The sequence below is a fragment of the Rhineura floridana genome, chromosome 7 (genome assembly GCF_030035675.1).
Source record: "Rhineura floridana isolate rRhiFlo1 chromosome 7, rRhiFlo1.hap2, whole genome shotgun sequence".
NCBI classification, from domain to species: domain Eukaryota; kingdom Metazoa; phylum Chordata; class Lepidosauria; order Squamata; family Rhineuridae; genus Rhineura; species Rhineura floridana.
Genome location: NC_084486.1, coordinates 144,135,524 through 144,157,017, shown reverse-complemented (window position 1 = coordinate 144,157,017; position 21,494 = coordinate 144,135,524). Strand labels below are relative to the sequence as shown.

The 21,494-nt window shown below is 46.4% G+C and overlaps 1 protein-coding gene across 6 annotated transcripts in view; it reads right to left on the bottom strand.

The window, feature by feature from the left end:
* Positions 1-21,494, bottom strand: part of EPHB3 (EPH receptor B3) — a 112,678-nt gene that overhangs the window by 87,055 nt on the left and 4,129 nt on the right. Inside the window, exon 1 of one of the 6 annotated variants that reach the window (XM_061637434.1) lies at positions 20,726-20,745. The exons of 2 other annotated variants lie outside the window; for them this stretch is intronic. The gene's annotated coding sequence lies outside the window, so the exon portion shown is untranslated. Of the gene's footprint in view, positions 1-11,623; positions 11,679-11,822; positions 11,845-19,773; positions 19,859-20,725; positions 20,746-21,494 lie in introns of those variants that run through there. 3 more of the 6 variants (XM_061637430.1, XM_061637433.1, XM_061637431.1) reach the window with 3 other exon arrangements.

Sequence of the window (21,494 nt, the reverse complement as noted above, 5' to 3'; positions counted from 1 at the left end):
CTTCCTCACTTCTTGATTTATATGCATTTAAGTTGGGAATAAGTCTTCTCTCACTTTTCCAAGTAGACATGTATAAGATTGCAGTGTTATAAAGCTTAACAGCCTTCTCCAACCCAGTGCCCTCCAGATGTTTTGGAGAACTCCCATCAGCCCCAGCCAATGGGAATTGTCATCCCAAACATCTGGAAGACACCAGGTTAGAGAAGGCCACTTTATTAAAACAACAACAAGGGCATCCCTTTTTCACTCAATGAAAATTAATTGTGGTGCCCCGTATACCTGACAGCCCTTCTGAAAAGTTCTAGGACTTTTGAGTGGCAATATAACACGGGCAAAATAAAATGGACTAGAAAAGGCAAACCCTTTGGATTCTTAGCTAATTTGCGTGTCTAGGCTGGGAAATGCCATTAAAGTTATGTAATAGGGTCGCCATAAGTCAGAATCGACTTGAAGGCAGTCCAATTACAATTAATATGAGAGAAAGAACAGAAAGGAACCAGCACACAACAACTCTGGAAAGAATGCTGTGAAAGTTTCGTTTGACAAATAAAGTATGATGTGCCTCCATGTATGTGATTCACTTCCAATTAACACTCCTAAGGCACTGCAACTTGACACATAGAATAAGCAGTTATCCAACAAACAAGCAATATACTTTTGGATGTTTTCTAAAAGTAGGAAAAATATCAAGATCATATACATAAAATTATACAAAGCATACTCTCCTAGAGTAAAATGCTTTATTAAGTTAAAACAATATGTTCTCATAGTTAAAAGGTAAAGGTGTCCCCGCACTTGTAGTGCGAGTCGTTTCCGACTCTTAGGGTGACGTCTTGTGACGTTTACTAGGCAGACCGTATATATGGGGTGGGACTGCCAGTTCCGTCCCCGGCCTTTTTTTACCCCCCAGCATATGCCGGGTACTCATTTTACCGACCACAGATGGATGGCAGGCTGAGTGGACCTCAACCCCTTTTACCAGAGATTCGACTTCCTCCTTTCGTTGGAATCGAACTCCGGCCGTGAGCAGAGCTTTGGCTGCATTACCGCCGCTTACCACTCTGCGCCACGGAGGATCTTTTCATAGTTAGATTAACCAATTAATATGCACCCTAGTTGCCAAAACACACGAAGTACCAATGGAAAACTCTTTCCAAGCTCTTTTCTCTGAGAATGAAACCCATCCACACTGACCTCAAATCCATCATCCTGCTGTTTATCCCTAACAGACTACTAGGAGATATGACACAGCTTCTGCCCAGAAGCCAAAGTGGGAAGAATTTGAAGCCAAAGCTGCCAAAGATGTTAAAGAATTTCTAGGTGTCAGAATCAAAAATAGGGTTTTGGATTTAACAGCTTGCCTGGTCACCACAGGTGACAAGAAATTCAATGCAGGCGAATAAGCAGGCTGACAGGCAGACAGACAGGCCAGGTAGGTTTGCCCTTCCTCCATCAGCCCACTTGATCTCTGCTGAGGAGGGAGTTCCCTGCCTCCATGGCCAGCATAGAAATGTAGCAGGCTTGCCAAGGGGAGGTGGAGCAATCTGCCCCCTAATCAGCCAGTCTGGTAAAAAGCCATTTATTTTAGTTGCCTGTTAAGAAGCCGGTAGTCTGTGTCTCCATGCTGGAAGAAGATGAGGGGGCTTCCCTTTAGACAGCATGGAAATTCAGGCTATTGGCCTCTTGGCAGGCCAGTACCTTGAGTGGCCTTATTTGCAAGGCTGTTTTAAGAGCTTTGTTGTTATATGCTTTCAAGTCGATTACGACTTATGGTGACCCTATGAACCAGCAACATCTAATAGCATAAACCACCCTGTTCAGATCTTGTAAGTTCAGGTCTGTGGCTTCCTTTATGGAATCAATCCATCTCTTGTTCGGCCTTCCTCTTTCTCTACTCCCTTCTGTTTTTCCCAGCATTATGGTCTTTTCTAAATCCAAAATATGATCACCTCAGTTTCATCATTTTAGCTTCTAGTGATAGTTCTGGTTTAATTTGTTCTAACACCCACTTATTTGTCTTGTTCGTGGTCCATGGTATATGCAAAACTCTCCTCCAACACCACATTTCAAATGAGATGATCTTTCTCTTATCCACTTTTTTAACTGTTCAACTTTCACATCCATACACAGATATAAGGAATACCACGGTCTGAATGATCCTGACTTTAGTGTTCAGTGATACGTCTTTGCATTTGAGGACCTTTTCTAGTTCTCTCATAGCTGCCCTCCCCAGTCCTAGCCTTCTCCTGATTTCTTGACTATTGTCTCCATTTTGGTTAATGACTGTTCCAAGGTACTGATAATCCTTAACAAGTTCAATGTCCTCATTTCAACTTTAAAGTTACATAAATCTTCTGTTGTCATTACTTTAGTCTTCTTGACATTCAGCTATGGTCCTGCTTTTGTGCTTTCCTCTTTAACTTTCAACAGCATTCATTTCAAATCATTACTGGTTTCTGCTAGTAGTATGGTATCGTCTACATATCTTAAATTATTGATATTTCTCCCCCCAGTTTTCACACCTCCTTCATCTTGGTCCAATCCCGCTTTCTGTATGGTTTTAAGAGCTAGTACTACAGTTTTTCATACAACCGCTGACTCTACATAGAGGGAAGGATGTATGGAATGGATGGAGAGATCACACATACAACACCATCTTCTCAGCTCTGGGAACAGGCTTCATCCTTAGGAATGAACGAATCCGCCTTATGCAGACTGACACCATCGGTCCATTTAGCCGAGTATAGTCAATACTTCAAGGCAGCAGTTCTCCAAGGTTTCAGACAGGGGACATTCTCAGCTCTACCTGGAGATGCCACAGATTGGACCTGGGACCTTTTGCGTGCAAAGCAGGTGCTCCACCATCGAGCTACGGCCCGCTCCCAAACATTCTTGACAGCTAGAATAACCTCCCCTCCCCAAATATCACCCCTCTCCCTATTTTTCTCTTCAGAAACAGCCCTTGCCAAACCCTAAGAGAGCCCAGCTCCCAAAATCACTATTACAAGTTTTCTGCTGGGTCAGGCAGGGCTCATTCCCCCCCCCCCACACACTTTGGGTATCCTTCCTCGGCATAGGGGAATATCTGGGGCAAAGCAAGAGAGTCCCAGGTTGCATCCTCCCCACCAGCTTGGCACCCATCCCAAGCCAAGAACACTCAAAATAGGCCCTAACCTGCCCCGTCTCCCACTCTCAGCCACATTGCAGGGGTAGGTGGTGTTTATCCAGACAGAGCAGCATCACTCGGCAATGGAGGGTGTGACGCCCACCTCCCTTCCCAAAAATACATACCATCAGACAGGAACTTGTTATACTGCAGAGCAACTTTTGCAGAATCAACGGGAGGTGGGAAACCATGCAGCTTGGGAGTCCTGAGCCACTCCTTGACGAGGGAGGAAAGGAGAACGAGGAGGAAGAGCACATTTCTCAACACGTTTGCTTGTTGCAAACCTGGGCAGACACTCTGGGCCACAGCTTGCTGCAAGATCCTGGAGAAGGTCATTCTCTTGCATTTCTGGGGCAGGGAGGCTGCCAAATTAATGCAGCCCCAATTTGGGGAAAGGGTTGCAGTTCAGTTCTGCATGCAGAAGGTCCCTGGTTTTATCCTTGACATCTCCAGGGAGGGCTGAAGAAAACTCCTGACTGAATCCCTGGAGCCTGGCACACTGTTCCCAGCTGGAGTTGACAATTCTGAGCTAGACAGACCAACGGGCCAACTCATGCTAAGGCAGCTTCCTTTGTTCCAACAGCCTTCCTCTGAACCCCGCTGGGCCCTAACTAGGGATGGAAAGATCTGACCGTTTTGCTTCTCTCTGTTTCTCATTTTTCAAATCTTAAATTCCATTCTCCACATTTCTGCAGCAATTTTTTTAAAAAAATCCTCACGAAAATTCTCCAGCATCATAGCGCAAATTCCTCCTAATAAACACATTTTGGTTTTGACTAATGTACACATTTTTGCAAGCAATTTCTCATAATATAATGTATTTTGTATGTTATTTTCACTCATATGTTCATTTCTATGCACATTTGCCCCTAACATACGGATTTTTGTAAACATTGGTTGGTTGGCGAACTGCACTGCAAGATTCATATAAGTGCAAATTTTGAAGGATGGCTGTGTTTTGGTTCTCATATCATTTTAGAAAGTGCGAATTCAATTAATTTGGCTTGAAATCCAAACTGAATTGAATTTCTTACCCATCCATTGTCCTAACATATTATTAATTCCATAATGCAACTAGCCAACCCTGAGCAACGACAGCAGAAACACACTACAATGGAAGCCCATGGGTGGACAGCTGTAAGTCGCCTAGAGTGTCCGTTAAGTCGGACAGATAGGCGACTAACAAATAAAATTTTATTATTATTATTATTATTATTATTATTATTATTATTATTATTATCTGTCAGGAATGCTTTGATTTGGATTCTTGCATTGAGCGGGGGGGGGGTTGGACTTGATGGCCTTATAGGCCCCTTCCAACTCTACTGTTCTATGATTCTATGAGTGCAAATCTATATATCTCTTCCCACCCTTCCAACCTTCATTTTAAAACAGACTAGTTGCTAGACAAAGCGATGGAGAGAGGGAGGAGGAGGAGGCAGTTTAAGAAAAAGTTATTCCCCTTCCCTCACTTGCTATTTTGAGACCTTCTGGCATTACTGTAGACTTCTAGTCAAACGGTGCACACATTTTGTTTACTTGTATGCACATAACTCAGTTTACTTGCATGCCTGCGCAATCACATATGCATGTGTAAGCATGCTCCTGGATAGCGTCCCAATCAGCATCACAGTGGGGATGAGGTAGTGAAAAGGCATGCAGGGCATGCTCCAAAATGCAAATGATCAACACTAGCTGAGTCAACAAGTTGCACGACTCTGTATCGTCTCTCATCCGGACAACTTTGTACATGGATATGCAGTCGTAACTGTCCTCAGAATGTTACATACACAAGCATGCAAGTGAACGTGCAACCACAGCCCCTGATTTATTTGGCTTCTCCTATGTGTGCCTGTTCCAGATACAAACACAGGTGTGCACACTCTTATGACAACTTGTGTGCACAGACAGATGGCATGAACATGCACAGAACGCAGCATCGGTGCAGGGCTGATGTCGTGCTCATGAGCGAGCTGGACCCAAGCCAGGGATAGGGAACCTGCAGCCCTCCAGACTCTGCCGACCTACAAGTCCCATCAGACCTAGCCAGTGTGGCCAATAGTCTGGGATGATGGGAACTGGGAGTCCAGCAACATCTGAAGGGCCACAGATCAGCCACCCCTGACCTAAGCAAAGCAAGCCTGTGCCCTAGCCAAGTTCCTCCTTACCCCATTTTCAGACTTTTGCTGAACCACTTCCAATTCAAATGCCCCACCTGTAGCATGGAGAGATTGTGCTTCATTCAGAGCTACAAATAAGGCGAGCGCTTTAGAAGCAGGCTCTCATCATTCCTTCTTGTACTACAGCAGTGCCTAAAAGCTCTGGCTCAAGCAGAGTCCCATTTTGGGCAGACAATGAGTGCTGGTCGTTACATCTAACTCTTTTAATTACAGGACAATGGGTAGAGGGAGGGAAGGAAGGGAAGGTAGCTGCTTTGTTAGATGGGCAAAAAAGGGAACAAAATTACTTGTCCAAGGTCATGCCAGGAGCAAAAGGGAAGACGTAGAACTTGTGCAAGAGCAGACTTAATAAAAATGATAAAAAGGTGAAACAGGTGAGACATGCTATTTATTCCTTCTTCTCCTTAGTGTCAAGATCCTGATGATGGCGGGAAAGTCACCCCTGTTTTTTTCAACCAGACACTCACACTTCCCTTTATCTAATTCAGATTTTCCTAAACTGGCTCCCCTGGATGTTTTAGACTAGGACTCCCATCGTCCCCTGACAACATCTGTAGTCCAAAACATCACGAAGGTACCAGGGTAGCAAAGGCTGATTTAACGTCATGCCTGTGAGTGAGCTGACAAGTAAGATCACAAACTTAGGCTTAAGTTCAGCTTTAACAACCTACAGTAGGACCCCACTCATACTTCAGGTTAGGGACCAGACCCCCTCCGAAAAGCGAAAACAGCAGAAAAATGGGACATAGTATTGCCCTCTCCCACCGCTCCCCCCCACTTGCTCACTCACTCACCCTTGTTACGCTGGCAGGCTCCCTGCTGCGGATTGCAGGCAGGGAGCTGCCCCCCCCCGCTTGCTGGCCCACCTGTGGCCGCTCGCTCTCCCTCCACCTGCTCACTCGCTGGCCCTCCTTACAGTGGCAGGCTCCCTGCCACAGATCGCAGGCAGGGAGCTGTCTGTCCGCTCGCCGGCCTGCCTGCTGCCAGTCACTCACCCTCCTCCAGCTCCCTCGCTCACCCTCCCCCGCCTGCTCACTCGCTGGACCTCCCCTGCCTGCTCGCTCGCTGGACCTCCTTACGGTGGCAGGCTCCCTCGGCAGATTGCAGGCAGGGAGCTGCCCACCCGCTCACCGGCCCCCTCGCTCGCCCTCCTTACAGTGGCAAACTGAATCACCGACAATAAAATGGCGCCTGATGCCCTCTTCGGACTCAGCTGCTGAGCATGTCATCAGAGCTTGGAAATGTTCCTTTTTTGAACTACAACTCCCATCAGCCCAACTGTAGTTTAAAAAAGGAATGTTTCCAAGCTCTGATGACGCGCTCAGCAGCTGAGTCTGAGGAGGGCGGCAGGCGCCATCAATTTGTGCACTCAGCGTCTCTCTGTATTCTGGCAATTTTCCACCACAAAAAAGGGAACAAGCGCCGAACATATGGAACATGGATACAATTCAAAACCGCCGCATTAGCAAAGCGCTGGAAAGCGGGGCCCTACTGTTACTTTTTTAATTATTATTGAGGCAGGCCTATCCAGACGAATGAAGTTGGCAGAGGCATTTTAATATACAATTTTATTTTCGAATGTATATTTTTAACTGCTGATTTTATTTACATTTTGTAATTTGTTTAGGTTGACTTGTTTTTAACTCAGACTTTTATTGATAATTTTAATGCATATTTTATTTTATGCAAACCGCGTAGAGGCTTTTTATGATTAAGCAGTAATACAGATCCTGTTAAATAAATACATAAATAAATCTGGGGGCAAAATCTACACGTTACTGTCAGGATGACGTGATCTGCACCTCCATTATAACTCTTTATTTCTTCCAAAAGCAGCCACTGGAAGAACCCAATTTGGATCCAGGCTGCAGCACAGGTGGAGGGAGGTTAACCCCTTGCCTACATCAGATGTGGGGAGCCTTTGGCCCTCCAGATGTTGCTGAACTACAACTCCCATCAGCCCCAGCAAACATGGCCAATGGCCAGAGATGATGGGAATTGTGGTTCAGCAACATCTGGAGGGCCAAAGGCTCTCCATGTCCGGCCTATGTGCTGATTCCCCAACTTAACCTCACCTTGCTATAAAGCTGCTATGAGCAACAGGGGGGGAAACATATGGGCAAAAATTTTCTAGCAGCTTCAGGAGGGGGGGGAGAGATTTGGATCAGGATGCAGCATGGAGGCAAAAGAATCAGACCCCCCTCCCCTGCACTGAAGCCCTGATCCAAACCATGCACACTCACCACAGCTGCTTTTTGAAGAAGAAAATTACATCAGGAGTTCCGATCACAGAACTCCAACGTGACATATAATTTGGCCTTAACTCTAGAGGTAGGGCACGGCATTGCTGCTAAGAGAATGAGCCATGAGCCAGGATGCCTCCTGTCCAAAACCCATTTTAGACATGAACTCACTAGCATGAGAGAGAGGTGCTTGCCTATCAGTAATACAGGGATAGGAAGGACTTGTGTTTCAGGGCTGCTGCACTGATTGATGAGATAAAAGAACATACATACGTAACAGGAGCCCTGCTGGATCAGACAAAAGGCCCATCTAGTCCAGAATGTGTTTCCTACAGTGAATGACCTGATGCCTGTGAAAAGCTTGCAAGCAGGACCCAAGTGCAACAGCAATCTCCCACTGCACCGCAGCAACTGTTTTTCAGAGGCGCGTTGCCTTTCATGTTGAAAGCAGCGTATTGCCATCGATAGCCTTGTCCTCCACAAATCTGTCTAAACCCTCTTTAAATTCACCTAAGTTGGTGGCCTTCCTCACATCTTGTGGCAAGGAATTCCAGTGTTTAACTATGCCCTGTGTGATGAAGTCCTTCACATGCCTGCCCTGAATCTTTCAGCATTCAGCTTTACTGGACGACCCCTGCGTTCTAGTACTATGAGAGAGGGAGGAAAATCGTTCCGTCAGCTTAGGAAAAGCACCACCTGAACACTAAAGGTATAATGTAGTCTGTGCTCAGCGTGTTCTAGGGATATGCAATTTCTGGGAAATTTTGAACCAGAAATTATTCAGATGATCTAAATAGACTGGGATGCAATTAGCGTTATATTGCTTTATATGCATTGTAACAGCATTATATGCACAGCATTATACACGTACAGTACCCACGGATACTCATCTGAAAATGTTAATTATGAGATATAGCCACTTGTGACTTTGTACTAGCAGAACACACTGTAGCTTGCACACTGTTGAGTATTCGGTGTTCATCAGCGCACTCTACCCACTGCAACCTCCCCATGCCCCCTGAAAATCAGCTCCTGAGGATTTTGGGAGAGGGATTTTGAAATAGTTTAGGATATGGCATAGACAGTGCTTTTGGGGGGTAAAAGGTAAAGGTGTCCCCGCACTTATAGTGCAAGTCGTTTCCGACTCTTAGGGTGACGTCTTGCGACGTTTACTAGGCAGACCGTATATATGGGGTGGGATTGCCAGTTCCTTCCCCGGCCATTCTTTATCCCCCAACGTATGCCGGGTACTCATTTTACCGACCACGGATGGATGGATTGAAGGCTGAGTAGACCTCAACCCCTTTTACCGGAGATTCAACTTCCTCCTTCCGTTGGAATCGAACTCCGGCCGTGAGCAGAGCTTCGGCTGCGTTACCGCCGCTTACCACTCTGAGCCACGGAGGATCTTTGGGGAGTGGTGGTATAAAAATCAGGTTCTCACACATGATAAGAGTGTTGTCGGTGCCAGCACAAAATGGTTGCCATAGGCAGCAGAAAATGAAGTGTTAGTATTTGGTTCCGAAGAGTACGATCAAAAAAATAAATAAATAAAGCACTAGTTATAAGCAAAAATCGGATGACCCACCTTGTGCAAACTTAAGCACAATTTGCAGTGGCCCCACTTGATTGGCATTGCATCCATTATTGGTGTTACTAATGAATTTTGTGACCATGCTTTATTTTATTTTTATTCCTTTAGAGATGGAATGCTTTCCACAGGAGACAGAGGCACAAGAAAAATACAAGGGAGAGGGCTATAGGAGAACATTATACCATAAACGTCACCATCCTCATCACCAAGGTAAACACAGTTGCTATGATCAAGAAGTAATTTCTGCAGCATAAGGACAATGTGTACACAGCCCAAAAGGCTACATTTAAAAAAAGAAAAGAGGGGTCAATAAACAGGTCCACTACCTATTCAGGCTAAATTGGGTATCTAGTGTCCATCATCTTGAAAGCTTGAGAGGGGCACAGATCATATGTTTTATACTAGCTAAAAACTGGCTCCCACACACATCCCTCCCCATCAGCATGACTGCATGTTGCCATTTAGAACATTCATAACATTCTAACTTTGGAGGAGGAAGGGCCACTTACAAATACTACAAAATAGCAGATTGAGAGGAAGAAGCTTAGGGCATAACAACAGTGTCTGTGTGCAGACGCGCATACATGCTGTTAGCTAAAAGGTGGCAGGGAGGGATCAGGCTGAGTAGAAAGCAACCCATGTGACAAGGGATCTAGGACAATGAAATGCCGGAGACAGGGCAGCTAAGGGATGGGGGATACAATGTACGCAAAGGGATAAAAGCAGGCATTGCAGCGAACAGTAGGTGGAGGCTGATGTCTGAATGGGGTGGGGGAGTGAAGGAAATGCCAATGAGAAAGTTCCACATAGGCACAAAGACTGTATCTTGGGGGTAATTAGAGGAAGCAACCTTCATTTGAATTAGCCAGACAGCTCTCTGGGAACAGGCCTTTCATGCCAACTCTCTCAAGAAAATTCTCCGTTCAAAAATGCCAACCATGCAGACCCTAAAGCAAGTCCAACATGGGCACACCTTCAGCCCCAGAAAGCCAGACCGAAACCAGAAGGCCTTGCAGGCTTTAAAAGTCCAATATATTCTGAGACCTCCCTCAGATGCGTGAGAGCCAGTGTGGTGTAGTGGTTAAGGTGCTGGACTACAACCTGGGAGGCCAGGGTTCAAATCCCCACACAGCCATGAAGCTCACTGGGTGACCTTGGGCCAGTCACTGCCTCTCAGCCTCAGAGGAGGGCAATGGTAAACCACCTCTGAATACCGCTTACCATGAAAACCCTATTCATAGTGTCGCCATAAGTCGGGATCGACTTGAAGGCAGTCCATTTCCATTTCCCTCAGATGCACACCAAGGCTGGCAAACTCTGCCACCAACTAAGATGGATGAAAACCAGATAGGCCACAGAAAGCCTCTTCCAAAGCAGAGGTGAGCCCCCGGCTGCACTTTCTTCGCTCAGCATGAACCAGGACACAGAAAGGGGCCAAATTCACTCTCTTGCGTCACAACTTTTTGTTAAAAGTCTTAATGACATAAACATGTTTACTTATGGTTATTTACAATGTGGTGTATTTTTCCTTTTAATTGTACCAAATATGAATCGTATATTATATATTGTATATTGATTTTTATGTTGTAAACTGCCCAGAGAGCTTCGGCGGTATAGAAATTTAATAAATAAATAAATAAATAATGCCAGAAAGATTCAAGAAGACAGTAGGGTCCTGGAACAGCAATGTCTGTCTGAAGGGCCCAAACTGGTACCTTGGAAACCACAGATTATCAAGATGCCAGACACTTGGCTTTCAGTGTCCAAGACCCCAGCATCTGTTACCGTGAGCCTTCCAACTCGATCCCCAAAGTGCCGAGGCATGCCAGGCCATACATGGCACTGTACTCTCCTGGCTGCCATTATCCACGTCCCTGTAGAAGCGCTGCTGTGGCCGCCATTTTGGGCTCCTCCAAGAGCGCCACAGCAGTTTCTATAAATACAAATAACATCCGTGTGGCCTAGCCATGTGCAAACACTGGAATTTTGCAATGAAAACGTCTCAAGGAAAGTGTCCCCCCCCCCCGAAAAAAAAACCCTGTAGGGAAACAGCAGCCAGCTCGCTTCTCCACAAGTTTCACCTCAGCACTGAGAGAAACCCTGAGCCCAATTTCCGTCTGCTTGCCTTGGCCTGCACGCTTTAAGAGAGTCAGGTTCCAGTGGATACTCTTTCCCCCGCTGTTCCCTTTGTACTGACCCGTGGCTCTCCCGGCTTGACCTCCCCACCACCTCCGACTCATCAATCACAGACTTCCCCCTGCTCTGTGGGGAAGGAGGAGGGAGGAGAGCTACATATTCTCCTCCATTCCTTCCTTCAGGACAGTTCCCCTCTTCCCTAAGCAGCAGCGGGCCTTCCAGGCTCCGGTAAGCAAGCCGAGGGAAGGGGGCGGTTTCCAGCTGTCCTCAGGTTCAAAACATCCATCTATCCACCACCCCTCACCTCCTCTGCTGTCCCGTCCCCTCAAACAGCTCACGCAACGCGAGCCGGGGCGAGGACGGTTGCAAAAGTTCACCAAAACAAAAGCCACACTTTGCTTCTGCTTTCCTACAAAACAAATGGAAACAACAGTCGGGAACCTCAAGCCATGGGTCTGTCTCCTTAATTCAAAGCAGCGTGGGGAATTCCGGGCCGCCCTCACCTTCTTGGCCTTCCTGCCTGCCCCTTGGATTCCTGACCCACCGTACCTAAGCGCCTATATCAGTCCCCACTTGCTTCTTGCCAACAACACACAGCTCCCTCGGCCGTTGGGCTACATGTCAGTCCCCCCCACAGCCAAACCAAACGTTCCGTTTCAATTGCAAAAACGTCACCATTAGCCAACATTCTACCATTCGTAGCTTCTCCTGGAGCAGCCAACTTGCTGTGACATTACAGGATCTTTTGGGGGGCGAAGGGGCACAGAAGCTTCATTGTAGGAGGAGGTTCAATAGCCTATGGCTGCATACACACCAAGAATCCTGGGGACTGTAGCTCCCCTGCCACAGAGCTACAGTTCCCAGCACCCTTAACAAACTACAGTTCCCAGGATTCTTGAGGGGGCAGGCACTTTAAATGTATGGTGCGTACACAGCATAGGTTTCTCTAGAGCAGAAGTTGCCAACATGGTGCCCTCCAGAAGTTGTGGACGACAACTCCCACCATCCTGATGCTGGTTGGGGCTGATGGGAGTTGTAGTCCAAACTCTTTGGACTCCAGAAGGGCACTGGACTGGAGAAGGCTAGTCTAGAGGGAATGAGAAACCACCACCCCTATTCACATGCAACAAGCACTTTTCTTCCCTATGCCAAACGATCCAATGAAATGGGCTCAACAAGAAATAGAGGTACCAACAGTGTGCCTTAATGCAAGGGAACAGGGAGTTGGCGGCTGCCATTCTCATCTAGTGGCACCATACAGGGCATTTATCCAGGATTTCTTTTTCTCTCTCTTCTTTGCATGGCTTCAGTTTTTCAAAGCGTCAGAAAATAATATTAGAAGGCATTTAAGTTAGCGGGTTGCAATATTTATAGCTATTTTTAGCTTTTTTATCATCTTTCCCAGTAGGACTGTTTTTGTACTGACTGGTTCTTATTAATGATTTTCATTAATGATTTTCATTGTTACATCTAAATTTATTTCTATTATCTTTGTTCCTGATTTATATAAAAGCTTTTCTAAAAAAGATTACCTGCTATAAGTTACCTTGGGAGCCCATTTGGTGTGTGTGTGTGAGGGGGGGGGGAATCATACAGGAGAGAACTCTGTTTAGGAAGATGGTGTTTGGGCCTGTTCATTTAATTTCTTTTTGGTGTGCACCTACGTGGGTTTTTTTTAAGGTGCATACCTTGTAGGTGAAGATCAGGGTTTAGAAGTGCATGCATCATGAGAGAATCAAGCTGCAATCCTAAACATAACTGACTAGTAGGGATGCAAAGATTTGTCAAGTTTAGTTCTCTTGGTTTCACATTTTTCAAATCTTAATGTCAGTTCTGCACATTTCTGGAGCGATTTGCAATTTTTTTAAAAAAAATCCTCATGAAAATTCTTCAGCATTTTAGTGCATATTTCTCCTAAGAAATACATTTTATATGCCATTTTGACTAATATATACATTTTTGCAAACCATTCCTTCAAATATAATGCATTTTGGAATGTCATTTTCAGTAATATAGTCATTTTTTGCACTCCCTCCCCCAATATATGGACTTTGGAAAACCTTGGTCAATTGGAAAACTGCATCGCAAAATTCAGATATGTGTGAATTTCAAAGGATGGCTCTGTTTTGGTTCTCAGGTTGTTCTGTAAAGTGCAAATTTGTCAGATTTGGCATTAAATAAGGACAGGGTTGAATTTCTCCCTCACCCCTATTTAACAGGGTGCAAACCCTAGTGAACATAGTGGGATATCCCTACAGTTGCAGATGGTATTGGATGAGGCCCTCTGCTGTGTTTTGTGATGTGCAAAGAGACCTCAAGAACTGGGCTTTTAAGAGGAATATCCAAGTTTTAATCCTTTTTGAGCCAGAAAAATAACTCTGACTTACTCCTTTATCACATTTTTATAGAAGCTTTTCTCTGTCAGAGACTACCGGCTTCCAGGAGGGGGAAAAATCAATCGAGAGCCACACACACAAATAAAAACAATCACCCTTTTCTGTTCTAAACACAAAGGAGAAAAAAAAGGGCCCATTATATTTGCACTGTCCAGCCAATTGAATAACTCAGATAAAAATCCCTCAATTGGGGGGGAAGGAGAGAGAGAGTACAGGCTGTAGATTCTCCACCCAATCTATGAGCTTTACATGGGAAGAAGCTAGAAAAGGGGCAGCCAAAATGATCTAAGGAGCTGGACCACTTCCTTTATAAGTATTTCCCCTCCAAAACTGGAAAGAAGATTCTGAGGAAGTCACAACAAAGGTTTGTAAAAAGTTGTAAGTTATATAGAGAACGCAAAGAGAAAGAACTGTCCCTCATATTATTTATTTATTAAATTTATATCCTGCCCTTCCTCCCTGTAGGAGCCCAGGTCATGCATCATACAGACCTGGGGGGCAGGGGGAGAGAGCCAATGCCATTGACTGACAGCACAATCAGGACGGACAAAAGGAAATTCTGCATGAAAGCAGTTCAAGCTGGCACAGGTCATAAGCATCATCAGGTTTCATCAACCTGTAGCACCTCCAGATGTTTTTGGACCACAACACCCATGAGCCTCAGACGAGCTGAACTATATTAAGAAAGGTTGAATGCAGGTATTTTAATAAATAAGTCAGTCCAGGGATTTGCTGCCACAAGATGTGATGACAGCCAGCAGGCCCAGGTAGCTTTGAAGAAGGATCAGACACACACATTTATGAATAAGTCTATGAAAGGTTTATTTAGCCATGATAGCGAAAATGGAATCGTCAGCTGCAAAAATCAATGTACTTCTCAGTGCTGGGATGCAAGTACAGGAAAGGGCTGTTCTCTTCATACCCTGCTTCTGGCTGATTACTGCCAGAAACAGAATGCTAGCCTAAGTGGACCTTTGGCTTGACCCAGCAGGGCTCTTTGGGAGTGACATATCTCAGATCATTCACACGCAACGTGGAGGAGCACATGCAAGCATATTCCAAAACTTCTCCCGCTTTCTTAAAAGGAGAGCAATTCTCTCTATGGACGAAGAGATACCCTGGGGGAAGGGGGGCAGAAAAAAAGAGATGGCCCTACTCTAGTGAATATTCACAGAAAAAGCAGTTCTGGAATAGAAGTCACAATTAGAGATGGAAAACGTCTGGAAATTTGAAGGGAAGGGAAGGGGAAAAAGCCACCACCCCAAACACACACGGCGATATTCCAAGGGAAAAACAAAAACATTTTGAAAAACAAAATATATAAAATACTCCTCTTCTTTATTAGACCTGAACTTATAATGCTGCATAGAAAAATCTTTGTATGATATATTTAGAGTAAAGTCACGTCTTCTTTTTAAAAAAAATCTATTCACTCCTTACAAAAGCACATTTAATAGTTTCCCCCAAAGGATCCTGGGAACTGTGGTCTGTTAAGGGTGCTGGGAATTGTAGCTCTGTGAGGGGCAAACTACAGTTCCCAGGATTCTCTGGGACAGGCCATGTGTGTTAAATGTTTTTTAAAGGCATGGTCTGGACTAAAAAATTATACAGGAGGTTCCCCCCACTAATGGGGGAGAGTCAGTGAGGGGAAAGCCCCTCCCTACAAAAAATAGTTCAGCTTCCCCCCCCCCCGCCTTCAAACCTTTAAGCATCATTTTCAGTGGCAAATGGGGCAAGGGAGTTTCCATGCTATGGTTAAAAATCAGCACAAACCCTAGTCAACACCACTTCACTCCCAAGCGCACCAAGAACTGACTGCACAGACCAGCAACTCTGTCTCTATGCAGCTTGCAACCGCGGGTCTTGGTGAACAACAAAAAGTGGCCTTAGTTTCCCAAACTAAATTAGGCTGCATTCACACAAACCGCTAGGCAACATGATGGCAATCCTGCTGTGCCCACCTAGCCGCAGTTTCTGAAGTGGGATGACAGAAGGGAGACAAGAGACCTCCTTTTCTTGTTCCTTTCTGCAGGCTCTTCTTCTGGAAACAGTCCAGGGAAAAGGAGGAAAAAAATAAGCCAGCTGGAGGTGGAAAGAAGAGAGAGAGAGAGAGAGAGAGAGAGAGAGAGAGAGAGAGAGAGAGAGAGAGAGAGAGAGAAGACTGTGCCAGGAGACTTTTATCAGAAAGGATCACCCCACAGACAGAGCGACTCTGGGAGTCAACAACTAGCTGGCAAGCACATGGTTCGAAAAAGCCCCTTTGCCAAGACTTCCCTCCCGTCTTGTGCCTGGGGCAGTTACCCGAATCTCTGTGCGGCTCTCAGCTCACTTCCTCCCAACGTGCGAATGCTAAACCCATCTGGAACTGCTTAAACCTAAATATCCTTCTCTTCCCCATTCTCTACCCCTCCCCAACTCCCCAGCCCAAACTCAGATTCTTCCAAAGTTAAAACAAGCACAGAGGCAGGGTGAGGAACAGAGTGCCAGCCTGGCTCTCTCTCTCTCTTTCCTCTTCGTTTTCAGTTTAATTTCTGGGAGAACTAGAAGAAATCTGTCCCTGGCAATTGGTCAAAGGCGACACATTTTTCTCATTAATAACAGGGGAGAAGAAGAGGGGGTCTCAGATTCCAGGCCAGCACCATTAGCACTAACATCGCCACTGCCAAGGAATCCCTGAAGTGGGTCGCATCTCTGCATCTCGCCGGGGCAAGAGAAGGACCTGGGATGTGAGGCAGCTTCTTCCCTCTCCGAGAGGAGCACAGATTTCACAAGCAGAAGCAGCCGCAGCAAATGCTGAAACAGCTGCCGCCCTCCCATCCCACAAGGAAAAGAGGCGACTTTGGGACAGGACCTCAGCATGACTGAAGCCATCTTTGAAGTGGGGTGGGAGGGAGGAGGAAGAGAGAGTGCCGCTCAGAAGCATAAAGATTCCTTTGAGTCCTTGGGTAAATCCATGTAACTTTCCCATCAATCAGTCTCCCCCCCCCCCCGTGCATGCTGTTGATTATAAACAAAAGTTCCTACGTGTTCCCTATGTTTCACATTCCAAGGTGGGGGCTGGGGGGGGAACAGGTGTTTGGAAAACTTGTGGGCTCCTAGAGACGCTGGAGAAAGAAAAACGCAAACACAGAGCCGCGCAACAAGAGGACTCCTACATGTCAGGGGGAAAGGGACCACGGGATGGCAGTGATGGGGACCATGGGGTCCAGGCTGCGTTCCGGCAACGCAAACAAGGACCGAATGGTGATAAGAATGCAGTGATGCCATTTCCTCCACCACGGGATTGTAGTTTCAGTGCCTTGCAAATCTTTCCACCTTTCCTTTCCCTGCAAAGGTAAGCCTTTGAAGTTCTCCCAATACAGGACTATGCATCGTGGATCACCACTTACATGCCCCTTCCCTTCTAGTGCCCCCATTGCGTGCATGAAGTGTAGCTTTTCTAACAAAGGAGCGTGCAAGCCGTGCTAGATGACAACATTGGTCAGGGGTATCCCAATACAAAATGAAGCAGAGGTCCATTCATCTTATGCATCACTTTGACGGACACATACCCTGACCTAGCCATGCTATCAAGTCTCCCCACGCCCAGCAGCACTTAGCAATGGGTTCTGAGAAGGCTCCAATTGGCCCAAGCTCCATGGTTTATGAGTCGAATTAGCAGATTTCAGATGCTGGATGAGATGGTTCATTGGAGCTGTGGTCTGATGCACAAGCTCTGCCGTCGCCAACCTGGTGACCCCCAGATGTTTTAGATTACAGCTTTTATCAGCCCCAGCCAGCACAGTAGAGCAGATGGGTGCTGTAGGCCAAAACATCTGGAGAGCACCAGCTGGGGAATGCTGCCTGAGCTCTTTTGTAAGTGCCAGCATGCCAAGTGCTGCCCACAAGATACCTTCTGGAATATAAGTGTTTTGATTTGGATTCCTACATTGAGCATTGATTCCTAATGCTTTGATTTGGATTCCTGCATTGAGCAGGGGGTTGGACTTGATGGCCTTGTAGGCCCCTTCCAACTCTACTATTCTATGATTCCATGATAAGTGCAGCAACCACCAACGTTCTCAGAACCTGTCACAGAACTATAGCCTCCCTCAGACTGCAGCCAGGCACAAGGCTACGGAACGGGAACTATTTCTTTCCTCCATTGTTTCTGTCCATGTCTCCTACTCCAAAACAGTCTGCAGGCCCCTTCTGCTACAAGACATGCCCCACCCCAAAGGATGCAGCTGAGCGGACCTTCAGGACAGGGAACAAATCTTGCGTTTCAGCAATACCCTGTGCAGTATACTAAACACAGCAGTCAATTTGTCCACCAACTTTTGACTCCTCTACCTGTCAATAGCCTCCAATATGAGGACCAACCATAGCTCCACGTTTTGTTTCCCAAAAGCAGATTTTGTTGAAATCAGTCAACCTGTCACCCCATTAAAGCCCCATCTCCACATAGTGGCTTCATTGAAGCATTAAAAAAAGGGAGGGCTGCCATATTTGCAAGTAGCACACACACACACACACCCTTGATCAACCACATGAGATCAAGCCCAGAAACCCACTGGAAGATGGTTTGGGTATCCGGGTCCACATAAGGGAATCCAGCAAGTTCTGGAAATCCCATCTACCAGCATAGTTTGGCTTAAAGCCTTATGTGGAAAAATGAGTGGCTTGACTTTGAAAAAGCAGGAAGAAACCCAAACTGGAGGGAGTAACGGGAAGTGCCACCCAAGTACTAACATGAGCTGGTTCCGGAACTTTCTACTCCAAGCTGCTGACTGGAGAAAAGATGGCTGCCTGCACATGTGCGCAGACGTCTGTCTCCCCTTCCCCTCGTGCTTTGCACGAGAAGGCGGAGACGCTTCATCTGGACAAACCAGTTTGAGTCAGCACAACAGGCAGATCTGCAATTGAAAAGAAGTGGGAAAGAAGGGGGAATGGAACACAACACATACACACACGTGAGCCTGCGATTCAGGTTCCTTGGGACGTTTAATTAAAAACTCCCAAGTACCCAGCCACCAGCAACAGCCAGATCAGCCCGTGGAAATAAAGAAAAAATGCAATCAACTGGCCTCCCCAAATATTTTATGCACTGTGTCAACCTTTTGACAAAAGTTCAGCAACAACAACGGCCACTTGGGCAAGAGGTTCCTCATCGTAAGGTGCACAAAGAGAAAACGTACAACATTTTAGTACAAGAGCTTACAAATTCTAAGCAGCTCAATGTTTGCTCATATATGAAAAACCCAAGATGAAGCTTAGTTAGGCACCAAAAAAAGAAACTAAGGAACAGGTATAGAGATGACTATCCAGAAGGGGGGTACCTCAGAAGTCTGCGCAACACGGTGTGCACACTTGCCCTCGTTGCCAATTAGCCGACTGCTCCTTTGGGCACAAAGGAACAGCCTTCCTTACCCCCATATGGAGCAGCCAGTTTGCAAGGAAAGGGAGATTTAATGAGCTCGGCCAGAGCTTCCAGAGTTCTGTGACCAGATTCCTCTCAGCCTTATCCTAAAGCATCAGCAAAACAGCAGGGCTAACATCCCCGCTGAGAGAGGACAGTTCATTGAACTGTAATTAAAAGAAAGCAAACCTCTCTCTATCAAGGAAATACCTGACAGCACATATATATATACCTACACACACACACACACACACACACACAAGATTGAGAGGTGGTAGAACACTACAGCATATATATGCAAGTGCACGTTACATCAAAATATAATGTGCAAGATGTGCTACAAGATTCTTCTATATTGAATTGTGTAACACACTATAGAATTCAGCCAGCCTTGAAAGAGCTAAAATTCGGCTTTCAAGCCAGCCTCCATCTTCCTCCGCCTACCCAGTTTCGTTCAACTCAAGATAAACTTGGGAAGCGATAAGCAAGTCTCCTTCTTGAGCCGCTTAATGACACAAGCAAATACCCTTGCACTCCACATTAAGCTAACCTGGCAGAGTTTCCATCACCACATGGTCCAGGATTTACAATCACCTGCATACATCTGAACCCCCACTTCACCCACAAAGACATGGGTAAAATCCACCTTTTTAACCACACCTCAAACCACCAGGATAGCAGTCGAAGGGTCTCATGAGATAACTTCTCTGATTTAAGTGACACTATGTCGGTGTTCTGCAACAAGGCCCAAACGTCCCCCAGTTCCAATTCGTCCCGAAGAGCTGCCTTCTCCCAATGTTCCAGCCCAGAGTTATTCATTAACCCACTTTGGAGGAGGACGGAAAAACCTCTTTGGAAAAATGCCTGGGTTAACCGTGCCCCCCAAATCCCTCTGCACAGCGTATGGGCTTCAAGGCCAGACAAAAGAGAAGTAGCCCCTCGAGATTTCGCAGGGAGAGGGGCTGTGCTTGTCAGGCTACTCCTTTGGAGCACATGCCTCTTTGTGCACAGGTGAGCGGACATGAAGAAAAGAAGAAGCTGGCAAAAGCCACTGGCTGCGGCCTTTGTTCCCCAACCGATATTAATTCCTTCCCTTGCGCTCAGCCCTGGGGGAAGGAGCAGGGGGCTCGCCCCACCAACTGGAAATTGCATCAGAAGCACTAAGAGCTATAGAAAATGTGATTTAATGCACTTTAAATTAATGCCATATCATTTTTCCCTCCTCCCACCCTCTCTGTGACAGACCCAAGGCTTGGCTTTCCAGGATGGGGGGGGGGAAAGCGGGGGCGGTGGTTCTGAGCCGGCAGCAACGGAGCCAGCAACAATTGGGCAAAAAGAGAAAGCTTGCATTTCTGAAAGCCTGAAAAAAAACACACACAAAACGGAGACCTCCTTTCCCTCCTGTGCTCTCTGGCCAAGCAAGAAAAACCTATTCCCAAGGGGCCTCTGCTCCCTAGCCAAGCTCGCCTCCTCTTCGCATTCAAGGGCCTTTGCCAGAGAAAGCCGCCGCTGTTGCTCCTGGGCCAAAGCATTCCTTCTCCGGCAGGCTGAGGCGCTGCTGAACCGGAGAAGAAAAACACATTGTAACTTCAAACAGAGCCAGCACGCTTACACAGAAATCTGGGGAAGAGACCATTTTCTTCCCAGCCGTACAAAGCCCGCACTGAGTCGCTGGTGAAAAGCATGCTCCCCTCCCCAGCCCTCGCCGTCTCCTCTCCTCAACCCCCTTGCAAAGAAACTGGACTCTCCACCGTGCTCCCTGATAGGTCAGGCCAAGTGGAGGGGGGGAGAGAAGAAGCACAATGCAACAGAGTGGTGCTGCAATTTTAAAAAAAGCCAGACACAAGTCGAACGATGTGTGCGCGTACACTCACACACACAGACACACACACACCAGTCGACAGCAAACTCCCAACTCTCACCGGGTGGGGCAAGAAGGTAACACCACTAACTGGGAGTTGCACATTTCTGACACCCAAACCTGACAGGGCAGAGTGAGGTGGCAGGATCCTGGGTTACTGAGCAGCTGCGGTTTATATGGAGTGTGTGTGTGTGTATGGATTTACTGCTGCTATGGATTTATTATTAGCACTAAAGTAAGGCATACACTAGATTTACAGTAACTGCTCCAAACAGTGCGGTCCGCACCAGGGCACAGCTTTTCAACAGCTTTCTTAAAACTGCACACAATGTGTGTGTGTTTTTAAAGTGAGAAACCCCTAAAAGAGGGAGGGATGCGGGAGCGCATTCCTGCTGATCTTAGGGTCAAGTGACCCTGGTTCACAGAGTTAAGTCACAGCATATGCAACAAACACTATGACTCGGTTGACATGGAGTCCAGCTGGAACAAAAGCTGAACGAAAATGTGCAAGTTAGAAAGC